Genomic DNA, 23981 nt, shown 5'->3' on the forward strand with positions numbered 1-23981 from the left:
GTACCCTCGGCTCGGTGTTCTAGTGACCATTAAAGGAGAATTTGTTTTTTTTGGCAATATTAGCATCATCTCACAGCGCAAGACGTATTTTGGCAGTGAAAGCATCTTGTGGCACCGTCATCGGCTCGACGGCAATAATTGTGCCCGATAAAAGTAATGCCCCAGAAAAGAGCAACAAGGATCATCCAACACCATAGCTCACGTGATAAGCAAGTCACCTATGATAGGTGTAGACCTGCAGTTACAATACATGCGGTGCATAGGCATGTTCCAAGTGCCAAGCAAGCTTTATGACTTGCTCAAACACATCGACAACCACAAGAACGACAAAGATTCGATTTCAAGAACTTGGTCCATCACCAATCTGTAGAGTTCAAAGTCGATTCTACATGTTCAGTGTCATAGGTTTATTTCAAATTTTGTATGCTGTCAATATCAATTTCAAAACCTTGTTTTAGCCTCTCGATAGTCGGTTACTGTCATGCTATTTACTATCATGCCAAACTTTTGTATGGGTTATAGACACTGCCATAAAAAGATAATGGTAAGACCACCTTTTGCTGTTTGGTCGGGTTCTGGTATGTCTCATGCTGATAGTTGTTTGAGGGAAGTGCACATAGACACCTATGTTATTGTTGGGGCGGGGGGGGGGGGGGGTTCTACTCATGGTTTCAGGTGATTGGACTCTGCCATGGTCTGTTTGTCTCGTGTCCATTGTCAGTGGTTTGGGCTTGAGGGGGGGATTGTTGGGTATTCAAGCCCGGGTTCAGCTCGTGTGTCATGCCCATGGGAATAAGGCTTTGTGGCATGCATATAACATTAGTGCAAAGTGGAGTTTGCATGGTTAGTATCTACATATATATGTAAGGTTTTATGGTAATATTAACAATAGCGTGTTGTTTTGTTTTTGTTGCTGTGTTGAGCTCTCTCTCTCTCTCTCTCTCTCTCTCTCTCTCTCTCTCTCTCTCTCTCTCTCTCTCTCTCTCTCTCTCTCTCTCTCTCTCTCTCTCTCTCGTGTTTCTCTGCTGCACAAATTGTCCTCGCCATGAATCCTGCACCTCAAAGGTGGCATCCACCATACGCTGTGTGCTCAACATTCATTCATACAAACATTGTACAAAGATAACTCTAAGATTGAGTTGTTTTATACTTATCATTTCCCTTACTCCAAAGCCAACCGTCTTTTGAATGTAAAAGTTCAAATACGTCATATTAATTATGATAAAACAGCTACACACACACACACAAAGAGACAGAGAGAGAGAGAATAAACATCTTTCCACAGTAGATACATGCATGCACGTGTGTGTGTGTGTGTGAGGAGAGAGAGAGAGAGAGAGAGAGAGAGAGAGAGAGAGAGAAGATACATGCATGCATGTGTGTGTGTGTGAGAGAGAGAGAGAGGGAGAGGGAGAGAGAAAAAGAGAGAGAGAGAGAGAGAGGACCTCTGTGAATGTCCCCAAACGTGGTAGTCTCCACGTCTCACGTAAGTGCCCCTTTCCTCCCAACTCTATACGAAGGCCCAATGCTCACAAATATGGTGTGCTATGTTTGTGCTCTCTCTCTCTCTCTCTCTCTCTCTCTCTCTCTCTCTCTCTCTCTCTCTCTCTCTCTCTCTCTCTCTCTCTCTCTCTCTCTCTCTCTCTCTCTCTCTTCTCTCACACACACACACACACACACACACACACACACACACACATTCACTCAGACTCTGTCTCTTTCACACTCAAACATGAGTATCGAGTTTGAGTTGGAGGCCAACATCTTTGAGGTGATTAATTTTTTAATAATAAAACAAGCTTGCCGAGTGACACGGAAAATGGTTGCTCACCGCATAGCTCTACATGTTATCTGGAAGATTTGGGCATGTGATTGGTCGAGTTACATGGCAATCTTGCATGTAGCATGCTCACGTAATTTGACAAGTTATGTGGTGATCGTGTCATGCCACGTAACTTACCGAGTTATGTGAGCATGTTGACTGGATCACCACATTGGACCACTACGAGTTTCCACGCTAGCATACACGTAACTTGACAAGTTATGTGTGCATCTCGCATGGATAGCTACATGGCACCAAGCTTGCAGCCGAGTAAGATCGCCATGTAATTCAGCAAGTTACGTAGCAGGTCCACCGTGGTAGAGACAGTGAATTTTATTCTTGCCATCATGGAGTGGCCACGTTGTGAGCGGGATGGAAACACACAAAACGCCTCTATAGGACCCGACACACACTCTTGGAAAGATACACACACACACTATGGGGCACCACTCGGCTTATACAACCCTCCTAGCCGAGACAAGAAACACACCCATGGAGCGAGAGGAGAGAGACTATCCGCTTACCCACTCCACACAGACACACACACACCCAAAAACTCAGCTCAAAAGAGGAGAATTTCTGATGTTTAGATACAATAGAGCTTGGGCCAACACCAATGGGGAAAATAGCTCACACAGTATGGGTAAAACATGCAAGATACAATCACAAACTGGAGCAGAAACTTTGCTCATAGGAGAAACTTACACAGCAAAAACAGCAAAAAAAGAGTGAGGAATTTGGTAAAATGGACAGCGCCATCACGTCCGGAACGGCCCAAAACCCCAGTCTACAATGTCAAAGTGCTCAAATCCAACCTCGGATGAGCAGTTTACGGCCAAAACAAGCTCCAAAATGAGCAAAAACACACCTGCGGCTGTTCCTCCTCTTCTCTCCACATTTTTTCTTGTCTTCTCTCAGTTTTTTCAGTTCCCACACTTAGCTTTATTAGTTGGGCACCCTTGGCCTTTTAGATGACTTCAAACGGACCCCGGACAGGCCACCACGTGAAGTGGCTTTTTCCAATAATGCGTCTCGCCACCACGTGAAGTGGCCCCAAAAAGTGGTCCTCGTGATGACCTTTCTGCATAATTCTCACAAGAAAACACCCACGTTGTTTCCGTACTCATCCACGTGCAAGTAGTGACCACATTCGGCCTCCTGACGCCACTAGATGCCATCTGACGCACTCGCTTACCTCATGCCGTCGGCCCACGGATAGCTTCCTCGAGAAGTTTTACGCGCTACAAACTCCTCATTATTGTAGAAAAAACACACTGCTACTGGTAATAGTGAAAATCGATGCACTATGTACATGATGTCCTACCTGTACACATGTGGGCCCCACATAGCCACCTGGCTCTAGAAAATGGGCAATCCTTTATTCGATGCACCATGCATGGGTATATACATATGCGCAATCCCTTGCTCCAAAAAACTCCTGACATAATTTGCCCACCCCCTAGCCTACTAGAGCATTCATGCTCAGCAGCAGCACTAGTAGATGCTCATTCCACCTGGATCAAAAGGCCAAAGGCATATTGCCTGATTCACAAGAAGCATCATAACACCACACCTACATTTGTCAACAATCAACCAAAATGCACCATAGGCATATCCAACTAACATATCCGCCCTCTCTCGAGTTCCAAAAGCATAAATATTGCATGCCACATTCAACCCAACCGATAGAGACAACTCAAGTGACTCATCACCTGGCATCTTGGCTTCACCAGCCATAGCAACAACCTGCAAATCATGCACCCAAGTAGCTAAAATCATTGTGTGAAGGTAAAGTTGTTGATATCCAAAGCACAAAAGTATCCCCGTAGCACACATATCCCTAGCATAGGCATCCACATAGTTGAGATTGGACTCATATATGCCAAACCCCTTCTCATCATCATAAGCATACTCATCATCACACATAACTTTATCCACATCATAATCATGGCTAGCACCACTATCCATAGCTTCTAGCATGGGTTCATCAGTCTCCAAGAATACAGATCCCTGCTCTAAACCACAATCATGCTCACAAATCGGTTCAATCACTGCACATACATCAAAATATGGCTTCAAAATAGGCTCCACATCCAACAAATCCACATTCAAAATAGGCTGCACATCCAACAAATCCACAAAATGACTCTCAACCTTGCCCTCTTCCCTAATTTCCAAGGAACTAGTATCCAAAGATACGTGCTCATCATCAATAACCTCGACCTCATACTCACACCCAGAATCACAAGGTACACAAGTAGCCAATGCATCCTCTTCAAGACTTTTCAATCATGTATCCAAAGCATTACTCACCTCTTTAGGCTCTTCCATAAACCTGTCAACCTGCAAGACCTCTTTAAGCTTCACAATAGACCTTGGAAAGAAATGAGAAACATCATAGGATAGGCTACTTTTCACCTGCTTAGGCTTAACTTCATCTTCCATGTCAAATCCATCTTGCACATGCATACCTGTACTGATACCATGTTCCTTAAGACGCTTAAACTTCCATTCCTTGTGCTTTGCAATGCATACCGCATCTTCAAAAGACTCGGGCATCTTCAACTCAACCTCAAACCATAACCAAGGTGACAAACCATCAACAAAAGAAATTTTCTTCAATGAACAAGGGGGGGTCTCATCCTTAAGAGCAACACACCAACGAGTCCATAAATCTGTAAAACCTTGTACATAGGCATCAACACCTTGACAAGAACCTTGCTTAAGAGCATTGAGCTCATTCCATACTGCATTTGCATCTTCAAAAACCTGGAAACGCTCTAAAAAAGCTTCTATAAACTTGTCAAGACTCAAACCATAAGAAGAAGCCACTGCTTCTTTAGCTTCCAAATCCATGAACCAAACACGGGCCTCATCTTTCAAAAGCAATCCAAATAGCCTCAAAATCTTCTCCTCATCACACATATTGTTGGTTATGCATGCCACCTCGACTTGCTCCAGAAAGTCTTCCGCATCTTCACCACTTCTTCCATGAAATTCCGGATAAGAGAAAGCCATGGCTACCTAAATTACGATGCTTTGAGAACCCCTTCGAACACACGTGCCAGAACCCAAAACTTTTCACTACCCGATTCCCAGAAACTTCAATGGAGTTGAACTTTAGATAAGGACAAACACATGCACATCAAATGAGTTTTCATAGTTGATCATCGGAATTACAACAGGCAAAGGACATTCCAAGATCTCTCTTAATCTTCTTGGCTCGAACATAAAGACTATGCACTGCTGGAAAAAATCTTCCTGGACACATGAACATTTATCTGGATTCTCTGAGTTAAATGAAAAGGAGTGAACTGAGGTCCATTTTGATCATCCATTAAAGTCAACCATGCAGCTCCCAAGAAGGCACACCTAACTTATCCTCTGATTTTGCCAGAATTTCAGCAGCATAACAGCATAAATGGCTCAAAAGACCAAAAAATCAGCCATCACAACTTGGAAAAATTTTGGCAGAGTTTCCTCAGAAGTAGAGCAGTGTGAACCCAAAATATAGAATGTTTATGTATGCATAAACTGCCAACAAGAGAACCCGAGCATCAATTAGGAATCACTAGTACATAGCCTATGGCGAGGTCACGAAAAGGGTGCTCTAGCTACCTGTATCACCGAAAGGATCTCCACATTTGAGAATCACCCAGCTCAATAAAACCTCACGCTATCGACCCTCTCACGAAGGCTTATGCAAATCGCGTATAGTCAAGTCTCAGAAATGACTATCTTCCAGACCAAGTCTCAGAAATGGCTGGGACTGCCAAAGAAAACCAAGTAGGCTCCACAAAGGCGTACAATGGCAGTTTCCACAAGTAACGTACAATACCAGTAGAGACAATGCGCTCAAACAGGCGCCAAATGATGCATTCCCACAGCAACTGCAAATGACTTCACCGGTAGTATACCATTGTACTCCAGCTACCTGTACCTGTGTGAATCACCTGTACCTGTACCCGTCCCTGTAACCTATAACCTGTAACCTGTAGTCTGCAACCTGTAATCCCGAATCTCGAAGCTTGAAGCTCGAAGCACAAGGTACTCGAAGAAGATCCTCAGTGGGGGCACCAAAAGAATGTGAGCGGGATGGAAACACACAAAACACCTCTATAAGGACCCGACACACACTCTTGGAAAGATACACACATACACTATGGGGCACCACTCAGCTTATACAACCCTCCTGGCCGAGATAGGAAACACACCCATGGAGCGAGAGAAGAGAGACTATCCGCTTACCCACTCCACACACACACACACACACACACACACACACACCCAAAAACTCAGCTCAAAAGAGGATAATTTCTGATGTTTAGATACAATAGAGCTTGGGCCAACACCAATGGGGCAAATACCTCACACAGTATGGGTAAAACATGCAAGATACAATCACAAACTGGAGCAGAAACTTCGCTTATAGGAGAAACTTACACAGCAAAAACAGCAGAAAAAGAGTGAGGAATTTGGTAAAATGGACAGTGCCATCGTGCCTGGAACGTCCCAAAACCTCAGTCTACAATGTCAAAGTGCTCAAATCCGACCTCGGATGAGCAGTTTACGGCCAAAACAAGCTCCAAAATGAGCAAAAACACACCTGCGGCTGTTCCTCTTCTTCTCTCCACGTTTTTTCTTGTCTTCTCTCAGTTTTTTCAGTTCCCACACTTAGCTTTATTAGTTGGGCACCCTTGGTCTTTTAGATGACTTCAAACGGACCCCGAACAGGCCAAAAACTGACCTCGCAGTGCATAGTTGTCACCTTTTTGCATCCATACGCACACCTGTCACTCATCTTTTTCCAATAATGTGTCTCGCCACCACGTGAAGTGGCCCCAAAAAGTGGTCCTCGTGATGACCTTTCTGCATAATTCTCACAAGAAAACACCCACGTTGTTTCCATACTCATCCACGTGCAAGTAGTGACCCCATTCGGCCTCTTGACGCCACTAGATGCCATCTGACGCACTCGCTTACCTCATGTCGTCAGCCCACGGATAGCTTCCTCGAGAAGTTTTACGCGTTACCAACTCCTCATTATTGTAGAAAAAACACACTGCTACTGGTAATAGTGAAAATCGATGCACTATGTACATGATGTCATACCTGTACACATGTGGGCCCCACATAACCGCCTGGCTCTAGAAAATGGGCAATCCTTTATTCGATGCACCATGCATGGGTATATACATATGCGTAATCCCTTGCTCCAAAAAACTCCTGACAACGTAACTCGTCGAGTTACATGGAAAGTCCATTTGGTAACTCAGTGAGCTACGTGACGGACATGCCACATATCACACGTCAATGCTTCGGAGTGAGGGTATCTGGATGAGCTAGCCACATGGTGGATGTCACACCACGGTGGGGGCTGCAAGAAGTGGGTACACTTGATCATGAAAACACCCTATGTTAACATGAATGATAGTCTTGCTAAGCCACCCTAACCCTAAACTTTCAACTGGTATCAGAGCCTAGGATGGCATGATTAGCATTACCTAATCACTCTCTTAATTCTCTTTATTACACACTTGATCTGTCTCTTTTTTATCCAAGTGTTAGTAGCCATAAGCTACACAATCATGTTGGAACTCTCATAGATCTTGGGCACATTCATTGCAATGCACTACCGTCATCTATGAGAGAAGCACACGATTAATAACCATTAATATGTGTGTTTAATTCATTGAATTTTTATTCAAGATTAATATTCTATAATTGCATTATCATTGGGAGCTACACCACCAACAAGTGCTTGATGATTCAACTCCATCTTTTGGCATTAGCGCTTTAATTTGGTGATTCAAATCCATAATCAAGGGACAATGCATATTAGGATTGCATGTGTATCTATGTGTGTGCATAGTAGCTTGCAAGAGCCTTTTGATGAGCCCCTAAGCTCCTTAATCTGACAACCCTAGTTAATCCAATTCATTGCAAGTGTATCTACGTGTGTGCATAGTAGATTTCAAGAGCCTTCCGATGAGCGCCTAAGCTCCTTAATTCAACACCCCTAGTTAGTCCAATTTGATTTACTAAATGTAGGTGTGTGTGGTATTTTCTTTGTGTGTGCATCCACTACTAAAAATAAGTGTCTATCTTGTGGAGAAGCACACAAGGAAAGCCATGAGGGTTTGATGGCATAGGTGTTTGACTCCTAATTTTTCGAGTGAGCACTTGGTAGATTGTGTTCAATTCAAGCATCCTAAATTTAAGCAGCTAGGTAGATGCAAGCTTGCCATTCAAAAGCCCGGGGGATTCACTCTATATACAAAATGGGATGCCACCTAAAAGCAAACAACTTTGATAAAACCCCTATATACGACTCATATTATGGAATATGACCCCCCTTTCTACGCTTATACAACAATCAATGAAGAAATCTATCATACCCCTATCTTACATATAAAATTTAAGTCTCACATGATGTAATTGAGTAAAGCTAGTCAAAGAGTGTGTAACATAGTGACTAGAAACATACTAAGAAACCACTTATGTTGATAACTGGATGTATCCTCAATATGTCTTTATTTGACTTTTGAACTATGTGCCCGATGAGCGTGCACTCTAGCTACTCGTACAATTTTGACCCATCCAAAGATGGTGTAAATCAACCATTGACCTGCTCCAAATCAGCCCTTATCTATGATTGGCTTGATGCAAAATTTGATGTGTGACCTAATAAAAAACTTTCCTAAAATTTATCTGAGTTCTAGTGCACATCGATGACCATTGTTACAAGTAATCAACCCAGGTCAGCCCCCCGCCCCCCCACCCCCCCAAAATGATACTCCCCTCCCTAATTTTTAAGATTGAGAGATAAATTATTGAGGACATGCCCCTAACTTATACGCTTATGTAACTTGTAAAAAAACTCCCCTCCCCTGCACTTACGTGGTGCGATAAGTTTTCCATGGTGAATCTCTCGGGTTCAAAAGCCTTTTTTTAAAAGCGAGCGGGTTTGCTAGGTCGCCTTCCTAGTGCGCACACTTTTTCCGCCCTTGGGCCTTAACGTGCCCTCAAATCAGTTCATAAGGCACTGAACCTGGATGGCTCCACACTATCACAATGCCAAAAAAGCGACACCCCCCCCCCCCCCCCCCCCCAACCAATAGAACAACACACACAAACACCAAGTGGGCGATCCTGTAGAAGCTTTACTTGCCTCACAAAAGCTCCAACAAGCTTTTAGGGGCGTACTCACATAGCGAGCATAAAAGAATTTCTCAGCAATTGAATAAAAACTTCAAAAAAGTCATTGTATTTCAAAGATTTTTTGTGAGAGAGTGACAATCTAGCTTCAAGAGGGGCCTTCACAAAGGTTTTCAAAAGCATTCAAAGAAATTCTTTTGAGCTTTAAGAACGTGAACATTTTTCTCTCTCTCATTCTCCCAAAAGCTTCACAGCTCAAATTTTTAAAATTACAAAGCAATAAATTTGCAATGTATGCAATCATTTATCACCTACAGGGATAGATAATTCAAGTGCACTTGTATAGAGGCTAAACACTGGTATTAGCTTATTGCTAGTTGCTAAGACCCCTCTATCAACACTATGTGAGAAAAGTGAATTAAAAAAAATTCAATGGGAAAGGTTTCTATACCTCACAGACCAAACTACGAGTTTACCTTATGTGCAAGCAACTTGGTTTGTTTTTATACCATAGATAGTTGAAACATATGTAACTGAAGGCACACTCATTAGAGCCCATATTGCACAAACTCAAGCCAAAGATAAACATGTTCTTGCCATAATTATCACTTCATTGCATTATACTTATGTGAAACTCATTGATAATTGCACCACAGCCACCCAATCATGGACCATCTTAGAGTAATTTCTGGCGCAATTAGAAAATGAGCAAGATAAGCCTTAAAAGGAACCTTTACAAGCTCACAATGCTTCAATGGGAGGATATTTCAAGCCTTGTTAATAGTTGATGAGTATAATTACTCAATTAACCTACATCAAGTGTCAAATTTCCTAAGATAATAGGGTTGTTGTGCTGTTAAGTGTTGTCTCCAGGCAACATTGTCAAAGTGCTAGAATTAAAGGACCCTACACCAAATTTGCAACATGTGATTAATGAATTAATTGAAGAAAGAAAAAAGAAAGAAAAGAAGGCTTCAACCAATGGAGGGGCTCGTCGCACCTTCATCTAATAATGCATCATTAACAACTAGGACCAATAATAAGAAGCATTATGAGTGCCAAAATTAGAGAATTTGTTTAAAGATTGCTACAAGAACAAATTCTATAGCAAATGTGATATCAAAGGTCATCCACATACAAAACACCACAATAGTAGCAGTAGCAGTATTGATAAAGGAAAATTCAACCTTGTAGAGGATAAAGACAAAGATGAAGATCAAGAGGAGGTGAGCTATCTTCATGTCTGTGCCACCCTTGAACACTTTTGCGAGTATACTAATGTGCCATAGATGTGGATGGTCTTCTGCTTTCTTTGTTTGAGGAAAGGACTCTTTAGTTTGTGTGACACCATATCAATCGAGAACTATTTTTTAGTCTGTGTGACTACCCTAGTTTGTGTTACTACTAGCCTATGTGGCATTGAGTTTTACTTCACTAGAGTCCAAAGTTCAAGGGGAGGATTGTTGGGATTATGGCCTTTGGCCTGGAACTCTCAAATACTATGGGCAAGATCTCTTGTAGAGTTAGCAATCTAGTCACCTTGTGAGCATGTGAGGGCACATGGTCTAGCATACATGACATGGTGGGTTGCATAAGAGCCCAAAAAGGTATCACAGTCATCCTAGCTTTCCACATTCTATGGAACCACTCTTTCCCTTTGGGAGTTTCCCCTTGACCCTCGGGAAAGATACTTAAGTGACGACCCTTGAGAGGTGCACCTCGCCATATGGCATTGTGATTTGAGTAGCCACTCATTTGTACACACTTCTCGATGTTATTAGTTCATTTCTAATCAAATTATCATTTTGTGTGTACATCCTCTCTCTCGTGCATTACAATAACTAGTACAACGACGCCACCTTCGACGGCGGTAGTGCTATGTGGATTCCTTTAAACTATGTATACAAAGGCACCGTCGACAATCAACAAAGCAGCGCATCCTCTTGCCGAGTTTGCTTCCTACCCAATGCCATCCCAAAGCCTTGCACCTTGATGGATTAATTCCAAGATTGCAATACGCCCGATCAATTATTGATCCATCCTCATTAGGAGGTGGTGCATCCAGGAAGATGAAGACACACCAGATAGCGAGCTATAACCCTTGCTGACCGCCTCGAGCTCTCCTTGGAAGATAATGGGAAAGTGAACCACACATTGATCATGTCCACTTGACTTAATTAACATGCCACATCTAGTAGTCACGACCACCGACACAAACATTTCAACCGCCTCTCTCTCTCTCTCTCTATTGGGCACATTTCTCTCTCTATAGCTATGTGTGCATTGTTCACGTTGTCTTCAGAGCTGCAGGGCACAATTTTGGATGAAAGAATTTATGAGCGTTTCCAATTGAGGGGGGTAGAATCCCTCCCCTTTTTATGATAGTTTTGATGGGACCCACCTATGGTGGGTCTCTCTCGCTCTTACCAACTGTACAATGGTAAATTCTTTGACACTGACACGGCCTCTGATGATGCAAACACTATCTACATAAGACCTACAGTGTGTGTGTGTGTGTGTGTGTGTGTGTGTGTGTGTGTGTGAGAGAGAGAGAGAGAGAGAGAGAGAGAGAGAGAGAGAGAGAGAGATACTTGATGCCAACACTATCTACATGCAATGTTTGTGGGCGGGTCAGAGAAGCGGCCATGAAAGACACGGTTTTCATAGAGAGAGAGAGAGAGAGAGAGAAAGAGGAGAGGGGGGGGGGGGGGGGGGACTCCAAGTGCTTCCATACAACCAACAAACATGTCCTCTTCATTAGATGTGTATATCATCCTATTGAGTTGGTATAAATCCTTCTTCCTAGCACACGCTTTTAGTCTAGTAAAAAATGGAGGAACTCATTGCTTCTAAGTACTCCTCATTATGTTCTTCGTATGTATTCTTGACTCGTGTGGCAAACTTTTTTCTTTACTGGATTGTAAGTGGAGTTGTAGCTATGTGGACACAAAACCGATGATAATAGAGATGGAAGGATAGTAGACAAAGGAGGTGAATAGTTGTTACTAGAGGAGTGCGAGCAGACATGTGCGCATGAAAGAAGCAAGGCATTACAACATGCAAGGACGGGAGAATAGATCAAGACAGAAGAGATGGGAGGTGTGGAGTGGGGTTATAGTGCAAGGAGCACCATCTGGTGGTGGAACCTGTGTGTGTGTGTGTGTGTGTGTGTGTGTGTGTGTGTGTGTGTGTGTGTGTGTGTGTGTGTGTGTGTGTGTGTGTGTGTGTGTGTGTGTGTGTGTTTTCATGTAGAGTTTACCCCCCAAAGGTGCCAGTAGAATTTTTGGCATATTGGGCATACTCTTTCAATCACACCATTAACTCGACGCCATGGCAATCTGCAAGCAATGACCCACTATTCTAGAACACTCCATGTCCCTTGCAGATGCAAAGGGTAAAACCCTATGCCTGATCTTTGTCTCCATCACCAACTGGTGCGGCTACCGTGCCATAAGTAGAAAATGGCTTCACCATCCTAACCTAGCCTTCCTGTCCTTCCCTATTACTTGTGTGAGTTCCTCCTATAGAGACCTCGTGCTAGTTGATTACTCTCCTACTATACTCCATCTGTAAAATTTTACCACACAATGCCACTGGCCCTTGCACTACATGGGGGCTCTGCCCTTTGGGATGGGTAATGTGTATTGGTGTCAGTGTCATCTATGTGTGGCCGATCATGAGGGGCAAACAATATTCAGCTTCATAGGGTTGATGAGGGCAAACAATTTGGGAGAAACTCTCTCTCTCTCTCTCTCTCTCTCTCTCTCTCTCTCTCTCTCTCTCTCTCTCTCTCTCTCTCTCTCTCTCTCTCTCTCTCTCTCTCTCTCTCTCTCTCTCTCTCTCTCTCTCTCTCTCTCTCTGTGTTCACATCGTGAACACTGCATGAAGGCACCAGATTGAGGAGCTGTTGACACATGGAAAAAAAAATTTGGAGCAAGGATGTTGGGTGCATGGTTGACACTCAGAACAGAGGGCCGAAAGGTGTGGAGGAATAGTCTCGTCAAGTGGTAGAGAGCACTGACCGGAGCAAGGAGCTACCGACCAAATCAAGTAGTTGCCTCACCTTCTCCTCCCCCACCAATTACAATGATAGCAGTAGCATGCATCTCTATATCTCTGATCATCCAGACTACAATCGCACCATATTCTCAATGCAGCAACGTATGCTAAAGCGTTGCCTTCCACCTTGCATTGGGAGAGCCATGCCAGCTTCACGACCAATATCCCGTACCACCGGATCGCCTGCTTTCAAGCCTTTTTTTTTTTTGAGGCAAAGTTGAAAAGTTAAATTAACAGAAGAAAATAAGAGAAGATCCTCAAGGTAGGGCAGGGAAAGGGCCCACATGTACAACTTTACATCTCATGTATGCATTCAAACATGTTGAGTCTAGGGACAAAGTACATTTGGTTGAGACAAAGCTTCCACTTTTGCCAAGGCACGAACCTTTGTATCTCATGTTGGCTTAGCTCGGAAACACTGTTCATACTAAGAGTACATGATTTGGCAAGACATTTGATTTCATACAAAAAGGAATAGGCTTGGGCTAGGCTATTGGGTTGATCAGATGTGGATTTGTTGCGCCGGATGTTCCAAATGTAGGAAGCTCTTATCTGGGACCAAAGACAGATGTCAAGCCCCTGGCACTTTCCCAACAGCAGTTCTTCCCAATTGAATGCCTGAGGATGTAAAGTGTGGACAGCTCTCTGGAGGGTCTTCAGAATCTGTTTGTTTCTTGGACAGTTGATAACAAGTGAGCTAGAGTATCCTCTTCAGTGTTACATCTATCACAAAGGTTCTAGGTACCTCTGATTTTACATTAGCTTTGGCTCCAGTCCACACCCCATTATGTAGAATCAACCACAAGATCACAATTTGCTTCATGGACACAGGAAAAGCCCATATACATCTGCACTTGTAGCTTCACTGTCTTTAGCTCCAAGATAATTTCCATATGGAGTTAAGCTTCATCTAGAGGACATCAAACAGCTCTTTATTCTGCACAAAGGTCTTATAATACACCAATAGAGTGTTAGTAAGACTTTTGGCTTGGTGACAAGGTCTGGGAGTAATTGAGACTTGCTGATGGAACTTGATTAGAATAGGGCCAAACCACAAGGCAATAGCCCCTGGCAGTTGAAAGGATTCTTGGATATTTTGTATGTCCATCCATTTGTGATTCCTGTATAGCTCTCCCCAGGTTCTAATCCCCTTCTTAAAGCAGATAAGAGCTCTCCTGGAGAGTTGTATGCCCAGTTTGTGGGAATGGTAGCCAAACCAAATAGAATCCTGCATTACAAAATTAAGGTCATAGACAAGTGCAAGGGGTAAGGAATTGCCCTTCTTTATGTCCTGCCAGGATTCCCAATACTTGCAGATAAGATTAGTTCCTTTAAACTTCAGATCCAGCTGGCATAGAGTAATTTCCCTTAGGGATAAGCCTGACCAGGATTTGGAGTGCTGCAAACAAAAACAAGTGATAGACCTTTGAATTAGTTTAGCCCAATAGTCATCACAACCAATAGATCTAACAATCCATTTTGCATCCAGTTTCTTGGCAAGGAACTCCAGATTTAAGATTCCCAAACCACCAGCTTCTTTAGGTTGACAACAGGTGGACCAGGCCACTTTGGGAACTTTTGGTATGTCCTCAGTCCCTCCCCATAAAATCTTCTAGCTGTAGAGAAAATCTTGTTCATCTGAGATTTGGTAGGCCTCCAGCAAGCTAGAAAGTAAACCAGTGATGAAAGAATATAATGGTTCAGAACAAACACCCTGGCTGGTAGATTTGACTGCATATTATGCCATAAGAACACTTTCCTCCTAAACCTATTCAAACCTTTCAAGCCTTTTGTTGCAGCTTCTGGCTCCGAGGTTTCGCCCTTGGCAATTTCAGAAGAGGGGGCTATAGCTAGGTAGAGCGCATGCATTTTTGTGCCGGCATTGGGTCCCTCTAGCTCAACCCTTTAGTAGTTAGAGATTGATGCCTGGTTTGGGCTCTGCTACTTCAAGCGATGGCCGAGAACATTGCAATCTCAGCAATGAGCCCACTTACAATAGCGTTGGCAAAGATATGATATTGGTGTGGGGAGAAGACTTTGTTGAACTAAACACAGATTGGGTCATCTCAACAGAGGTCTTGAAGTGGGCTCCATAGATTTGAGTAGTACTAATCCTGGATTGATACACTACAAGTTTTAGACATTTTTACACCTATGAAAATTGAGCGTAAATATCACTTTTATCACTCTAAAGTGTGAATAATGTTTTTTAGACTCCATTTGAATGTAATTATTGTGGATTTTACACATGGCACTTTTTCTACATCCCTTTTCTTCGAGTGAAAAATTGAACTATACTTTTTTCTAGCAATAAAATAGGAATTTCTAGGTAGAAATAGCAACTTTCTTACGTGTAAATATTTATTCCTTAAACAAGCTCATGTGTTTTTTTTGTGATGAATATATTTACTTACCTTCGAGTAGCATTTCAACGGAATTTTTTTTAATACAACTATACATGGCATGAATTTTTCTCACACAATCACAACTTTCATATATTTTCATAGGATATTTTCCTAATTTTTTTCACTCTTATTTGAGCTCCACACTTAAATAGTTCTAAGTAGCTATCTTTTACAATAGGTATTTTTCTGACGATCTAAATTTTTTCTATGAGGATCAATGACTAACTCTAACCTATGTACATACCAATGGCCATATTGAAGGACAAAAGAATTCTTTTTTCTTCCTTCCAAGTTGTATCTTTAAGCTGGAAGTTGGATCTTTAAGCTGGTTGCTGCTGCTTCCACTATGGTTTCTTGGTGGAATGGCTTCTCTCTCTACACCAATGCCCATGCATCTGTGCTTCCCAAGCCATGCTCCACCGTCCTCTTGAAACTTTGGAAAGGGCCTGACAAGTGCACAAATATCTCAACTCCTTAATCCATCTCAAGAGTGCTTTTACCTCAACACATGAATAGAGCTCACATCAACCTAATTTATGTTATCTTTTTTACATTGCTTACTGATGTGGTATAGAGCTTCAACATGTGCTCATGCGGCTACCACATGAGTGTGATGTCGTCGGGGTGGCCATCCTTCATATGGGTGGGCAATGTATGTGTTTGACACTTAAACAAGATATTCAAATCTTGCACTATCTATTTTTCATGTCTTGCTTTTTCCACTTCTAAAAAATTACCACAAGAAAAGATGAAATATATATATGCTCTTTGTCTACTTTTGATAGCTTCAAACATTTTCTACTTTTAGGTGAGCACAAATCCCCCCCCCCCCCCCCCCCCCCTCTCTCTCTCTCTAACGTGAGCACTACAAGCAAGATAAAATGTGGGCCGCTTTTACCAAAATGAGTATCCACGTGCTATATACAAATTAAGCACTAGTTTAGCAGAGGTTTCTAATGTGATAAACTCTTTAAATGTTGAAATATTGAGTGCTACAATGAGTGACCTTATCAAAATTTTAATGTCTCTTTCTTCAAACAAGTAGGCATGGCATTGGCAGCAATGGAATTCTAAATCCGAGACCGTCCATGAAGCACCTCCAAACATGTTTCAAAATCTTGCCACTTGTTTTCTCTTCCGATAATCTTTGGTTGCAACTCTCCTCAAAAACCCTAGCTCAACGGCTTTTTGTTATACATTTATATTGAACACGACAACAACCTTGAAAGATGGAGTAGACTAGGAGGAGCTGCATACAACGAATACTACATCCCCTATTTCCAGCCATGGTCATGCACATCCAGCATTTCCAGGTTTTAGCAACCAAATTCAAAAAATGGTGTCACTCATTTCATATATCACCTTGTTTCGTGTATTGTGCAATGGTAGAAAGAAGCACATGTGTAGTATGGCATATGTGGGTAACATGCACTTCTTTTTGCAAGGTAAATCCACATCACGTATGTGCCACATGAGGTCTAAATTTATGAACCAGGCCTTCAATGTTGTTTCTCCTTGTTAGACAGATAGATTTGTGACCATGAAATTGGCACAAGAGAACCCAAGGGAGTGGTTCCTTGCACTGAATTACTTCGTGCTTGACCATCCAATTCTCCAAGAACATTGTGTGAAGCTCAACATATATGCCCATCCCCTTTACAACTAGCCCAGATGATTTCAACCCCTCTTGGGTTGCAGCTCTCACAACCTCGCCTAAATCAGTTATGACATTTTCCGAGCTCTCTTCCATGGCCCTACAGGAACATTGAACATGTTCAATCAAGGTATTCAATAACAATAATTAGACATAAAATACTTACAACACAAAATCACAATGCACTTTCTATATGTGATTTCAATAACACTTCCAAATTTCTTATATATCCTCAATTTTTATAGTAGCTACCAATTTGTACATCCCTTCTCTCTCTCTCTCTCTCTCTCTCTCTCTCTCTCTCTCTCTCTCTCTCTCTCTCTCTCTCTCTCTCTCTCTCTCTCTCTCTCTCTCTCTCTCTCATGGGTTACGGTATGCTGCTTATGGTGCATTCATCGTCACAACCACTTAAGATTTGATGTTGGTGGGTTCAGAGGGATAACAACAATCAACACGATATGTCGCATGTGCTATTCAAAGAAGGCTTTCACATCCCCAGTGCAGATGAGACTAGATGAACTACCCATTATAACACCCTCTTATTTTTGGGCACCCGTGGTATTAGTGATCACACATACCCCACACAATGCCTACTAGTAATACTTCTAGATTCATCTTAGTATCTCCTTTTTATACTGCGACATGGTATCAAATTCACCAATTTGTAATGAGTTGGTCTCATGGCTCAATTTGGCCTCTTGGAGACATTAATATACCATTTCATGTAATTTCATCTCTCTCTCTCTCTCTCTCTCTCTCTCTCTCCCCCCCCCCCCCCCCCCCCCCCCCCCCCCCCCCCCCCCGCAAATTTGTACATCCCTCTTTCACCAACTTGTAACAGATTGGTCTCATAGGTCAATTTGGCCTTTTGAAGGCGTTACTATGTCATTTTATTTTGTTTCCCCCAATATAGGTCATTTTGGCCTTTTCAAGAAGATAATATATCATTTATTTCATTTCCCCCGAGAATATAGATTATTTGGGCCTTCTAAAGGCGTTTTTGTCTACCAACACAAGCCATTTTGGCATTTAGAAGGTGTCAATGTAACATACCCTCTCTCTCTCTCTCTCTCTCTCTCTCTCTCTCTCTCTCTCTCAATAGGGTTTCTCTTACTAGCTTGTCCATAGTCAACATGATCGTCGACTACAAGAGTGATCACAAGTTGTTATGCTGCGGTTTTTTTGTATAGAACAAGATTTTCCTATTTGGCTATTAAACAAGCGCAATCCTCGTAAGTAGAAACGCTCCACACCCCCCCTCGGAAACCTTGCACGTCCACCTCTCTTTTCAGTGTGAAATGCGGTGCGTCGTGATCGAACCTGCATGGACATGATGGCAGCCTTCAACCCCACCACTCGCCTACTGCTTTGTCATTGATATTGGCGCTTGAAAACAAAGATTATATGTTGGTGCAGCCTTTTTGAAGCCGTGCTCTGAACCCGAGCTAAATTTATGGCCAAGCGCCCTTATAGTTTAGAGAAATCGTGCCAATGTGCATAGGGAGTAGTAGCGCCCGGTGCTACTGCTAAACACCCAAGTTGTGGAATTTGAGGAAAGGCGTGGCGGGTTCCCCCACTCCTTGACAAAAACAATGTAATCATGAAGCGTACCACAGTAGTATTCTTCTCGCAAACGAAAGCCTCGGCCTCATATTGTGCATCGCAACCTAGTGTAGACAGAGTTCGCGCTAGCTGATCTCCCCAGTAAAGCCGTCTCGCTTGTGCCATCACCAGCTCATGCTCATTGTCCATTCAAGGAGGGCAAGTATGTACACTAGCAACTACAGTTGCACCTCCTAGGCGTCCATTAGCACCATCCAATGGACTATGGGCACATCTGTATGGACTATCTCCCTGCCCAGCACAGATGGCAAGAATGTTCTCACCATAGTTTGCACCGACGACACTCTGCTAAAAGGCGGCGAAGGACGGTTGCCTACCGAAGTAGTGGGCGGAGCTGGCCTCCGCAGGGCTCCCATCGCAAATTTCTACCAAGATCAACATCATCAGCCGCTTCTAATAGGTGACATTTTAAATCAAGAGCTACTGGTCATGCTTGGAAATAGATTGACGTTAGCGGAAAGGTGAGGGAAATGTAGAGAGAGAGAGAGAGAGAGAGAGAGAGAGAGAGAGAGAGAGATGAAATGAAATGATCTATTAGTGCCTTCAAGAGGCCAAAATGACCTATGAGACCACTGAAACCGTATTAAACTAAAACCGTTCCAAACTAGTGAATCTGATACCATGTTTGAGTACAAAACAGAGATGCTAAAATGAATATACGAGTGCTACTAGCTAGAACTGTGTAGGGTATGTGTGATCACTAATACAATGGGTGTCCATTACAATAGGGTGATCTAATGGGTCATGAGTTTATCCTCGTGTGTACTCTAGATTTCGAGATAGTATGGCTCGAATCCTCTACTGTAGTCCCCATCAATGTTGTGAACCTCCTCTCTTTAGTCACACGCATCTAGATCTCACTAGCTCCAATGTTCAGTCAATGAGAGTATTGTGGGTGTGAGCATGAGCCGAGCTTTGCAGTGGTGGCTGCTCCTCTGTTTGTCCAAAATCTAGAGAGTCATGAATGAAATGAAATGACATAGTACTGTCGTCAAGAGGCCATAATGACCTATGAGACCAAACAGACACAAATTGGTGAATCTGATACCATGTTTGGGTACAAAAAAAAAATCCTAAAAATGAATCTAGGAGTTCTACTAGCTGGTATTGTGTGGCATATTTGTGATTTCTCATACAACGGGTGCCTAGTACAAGAGGGTAATATAATTTGTGATCATTGATACAATGGGTGCCTAGTAGAAGAGGGTAATATAATGAGGTGGCTTATACTCCTCTACTCACATCTCCTGTAGCATGCGCATCAATCTGGCTCTTGGCACCATATTGTAAAATGATTTTTTGCAAATCCACAAAGCTATAATAAATCCATCTTTCCTGTGTCCTCCCCTCCTTGATGATGTCTCTAAGTGTCGGAATGTGGTCAAGAGTGGAGAAGCCTCTCCTGAAATCCTCATGTCGTGCTGCATGTACACCCTCACTCTCTACACAGCTCCTCAACTTTTGCTTAGGGATAGATGCATACAACCATGCCAATGTGTGTTCAATCATAATAGTATGATAGTTTCTAGCCTTCGTAGGATCACCTACCTTGAAGATGGGCATGATCTGAATTAGACCCTCACACATGCACGAGTGAACATGACTGCAAGAACCTTTGTCAACATATCTCTAGCATGTATAAAGTGTTCTGTTACTAGACCATATTCATGATCATACACTCTCTTGGTCTTCATCCTGTCAATGGTTGTCTTTACCATCTCAGTGGTAAAGAAGGTACTTGTACATGGACATGGCTCAAGATGATCTGGAAGGGTTTTCTACGTATATAAGGATGTTGCATACTGACTCCATACATCGAAAGAAGTAATCACTAGGGGAGGAGAGTGCTTGTGAAAGAGACGCCATGCCTCTCCTGAGTCTCTTCTCAAGAACAACTGGTATAAGTCCCGCTCCATCTGAGCTCGGAACACTCGCTTCTTGCATCGCACAAGGTGCAAGAAGGCTATCCAAGATTGACTATGATCGATGATCTTCAAGGGTGGTATATATATGTGTGTGTGTGTGTGTGTGTGTGTGTGTGTGTGTTTGTGTGTGTGTGTGTATATATATATATATATATATATATATATATATATATATATATATATATATATATATATATATATATATATATATATATATATATATATATATATATATAGAGAGAGAGAGAGAGAGAGAGAGAGAGAGAGAGAGAGAGAGAGAGAGAGAGAGAGAGAGAGATGAAATGACATGAAATGATATATTAACATCTTCAAGAGGTACAAAAAAGAGATACTAAGATGAATCTAGAGGTTCTACTAGAGTCTAAAGAAACTCTACTTAGCATATCTAAGGTATATAAACAAGGACGGGTAGTGGGCAGGGGAGGTGGGGGGTTGATGAAATCAACTAATATATTAATGCCTTCAAAAGGCCAAAATAACCCATGAGACCAATCCTCTACAAACTGGTGAAAGAGGGATGTACATAGAGAGAGAGAGAGAGAGAGAGATGTATTATTATATTAACCAATCTATCATAGTTGGGGATATGAAAAATACTACTAAAGATGTAAACGGTGGGTAACATGAGCCTCACGCGTTCATATACAAAAGAGCACAAGTAATCTCAAGAAAAGATAGCGGCCCAAATTCTTCCCTAAATGATAGATGATAATACCCTAAATCAAGGCCTTTGCTTTCACCTTTTACTCCAAAGAAAGAGAGAGAGAGAGAGAGTGGTCATTGTTGTTACAATTGTTCACATGCCTCCAATAGAGGCCAATAATGTGCTTAGCTAGCAATTTTCACTTATAGATCTTGTGCTCTTTCATTAAAACATGGAGAAAGAGTTCTTAAAAGGCATCTCTTTCTAGAATACAAGGGAAGTTACTCGATTTGATAAAGGCTAGGCTCCAATTGATACACATGCACCATACTCAATAGTAACATCAACAGAAGCAATCTTCCATATATGTTTGTGCCTTTATGGGAAGCTTTGGGAGTGGACATACCAACACATCAAGTGAATTGCATAGATGGGCACAAGATAAATTTTCGACCTTGAAATTTACTTACCGCAAGAGAAGCACGTCCATGATAATGAGAAGGTGACCTCTTCCACTTCCCTAGGTTACAATACTACCTAACTTATCTCTGAGATATTGTAGGCCTTTCAAGATACTCAAGCGAGTGGATAATCGAGCTTACAAACTCTCATTACCACTACATTCTCGTATTCATCCGATTTTTCATCTAAGCCGTTTATGAAATGCTTGCATGGAGCAGCAATGTTGTTGACCAACAAATTTTGGTTGATTTCGTTGAGCCTCCTACCCAACCACATGAACATGAATGTATTCTCAACTATCGTGATTTACGTATGTGTCATCATGTGCGTCGATAGGCTCTTGTCAAGTGGAAAGATCGACCTACAGAAAGTGCCACTTGGGAAAACATTCGTGCTCTTAAGGAGGAGTTTCCCACTTTTCTTTTTTAGGACAAAAACACTTCCCCAAGGAGGGAATAATGTCATGCCAATGGCATAAACGCCAGTGGTCAAGGACCAGGCCCAAGGGGCTGATTGCTACTGTGGATAGGGAATGAGGTGCAGGGGCTATATAAAGGGGGGTTGGGAGGTTCATTCCAAGGCAGTCCCACCAGGGGCCTTGCATGTATCCACTTTGCATATCTCTATTTCTGGAAATGACTCTCCTCTAAGCGCAAATCTACCTATTCACTTGGATCATTCAAACGAAGAAGTGAGAGGTAGATTGTGTTCTTTTCCACAAAATTAATTACATGCAATCCCTCAACTTTGGCTATGTTTATTGGTGTTGGTGAATAGTCGACATGGAAGATGTTTGATTTGGCAGAAGCTGCTGAAGGCCATGGTGTTTCAATCATCAAGTATTTTGTGAGGATTTCATTTTAGTATTGGTTATTTCATGGGTTGAGACCTACTTTTTTGCTTATAGATGATAGTTTATGTAGGTGCTTAACCATGCATTAGTAGACTTTGACATCAGAAGTGATATGGAGACATCTAGATGGGAAGACTTCGTTGGTTTGTTATCTTGTTGAGCTAAATCTTGGGACTTGCATGCTATTGTCAATTTTGTTTTAGGATGGTGATACTACACTACTCATTACCATATCAAAAAATAAGCCAAAGGTCATGTGCTTGAACGTAATTGTCCCAAACACAAAGTGTGAAGAACAAACTCTATCTATTAATGGTGTTTGAATGGTATCTATATGTCTACTTATAGTGTGGAAACAAAGGGACCTTCAATGATATTGGTGGTTTGATGTCATTAAAGGGTGTCCCCCTTGAAAGGCCTTAAGAAATTCTTGTTTTTGCAGCCTTTAAAGGATCTCACAAACAAAAAATCATCTCACAATGATGTCATCATTTCAAGGGTCTGCTCATTGTCAACTATTTGTAAAGACTTCAAATCTCTATTTTTGTAATGTTTTTGAGATGGAATGGTTTTTGAAGGGAGAAGGAAGAGAAAGTGGAAAAGCTAAAAGAGTTACCAAAGTTCCTGCTAGATGCAAAGAAAATAACTCTACCGTGGTACAAGCCCTTTTCTTGGTATACTAATCCAATCAAGCATGTTTTAATGTTGTGAATTGTTTCTATTTTATTGCAGGTTTGTAAGTCTAAAAGGAGGAATTTGATTCCTTCTCATAACATTATTGACTCATGTATTGCTACTAACATCTTTGGTCTTACAGATGAGCGTGTTGCGTTGTAAATTTGATAGATATTTTATCAAAGTTCTTACACAAGTGTAATATATTTTTTGCAGAATGGGGCACTTAAGATGATAAGAAAAGAAGCGATAGCTCTTAAACTGATGGGCGAGCACAACATAGATGTCATGTATCGGCAACTAGTTGACTTTTAAAAGAGTTGCAATGGACTACTTCGAAGGAATCGTTTTATTTCAAGAAATAATGCCAAGACTCAAAGGCATTGGATGTTTTAGTACATTGGGCCATTGGGCAAAACAAGATTAAGCTCAAAGATAAAGATATGGGTTAAGATGAAGTTGAACTTGTTTAAAGTCAAGTTCACTATGGAACTTTGGTGATAAACATTTTCGTTAATTCTGACATCTTGCTTGGGCAATTTGACATGTATTGCGCAGGCGCATATCTGACTTATAAAGCTAAAAGATTTTGTGGGACAAGTTAATTATTGCTCTTGTTATAGTCTTGAATGCTTGTATAATAGTTGATTGATCACTATTAGGAATTTTCATACTAAACAA

At 41.9% G+C, this 23981-nt stretch overlaps 1 pseudogene; it reads left to right on the forward strand.

Annotated features, from left to right (window-relative positions):
• The first annotated feature begins 18918 nt into the window (after positions 1 to 18918).
• Positions 18919 to 23752, forward strand: LOC147440337 (uncharacterized; annotated as a pseudogene).
• Positions 23753 to 23981: the final 229 nt, after the last annotated feature.

Source organism: Adiantum capillus-veneris, chromosome 15 (assembly GCF_014529385.1).
Source record: "Adiantum capillus-veneris isolate H3 chromosome 15, ASM1452938v2, whole genome shotgun sequence".
In the NCBI taxonomy this organism is placed as follows: Eukaryota; Viridiplantae; Streptophyta; class Polypodiopsida; order Polypodiales; family Pteridaceae; genus Adiantum; species Adiantum capillus-veneris.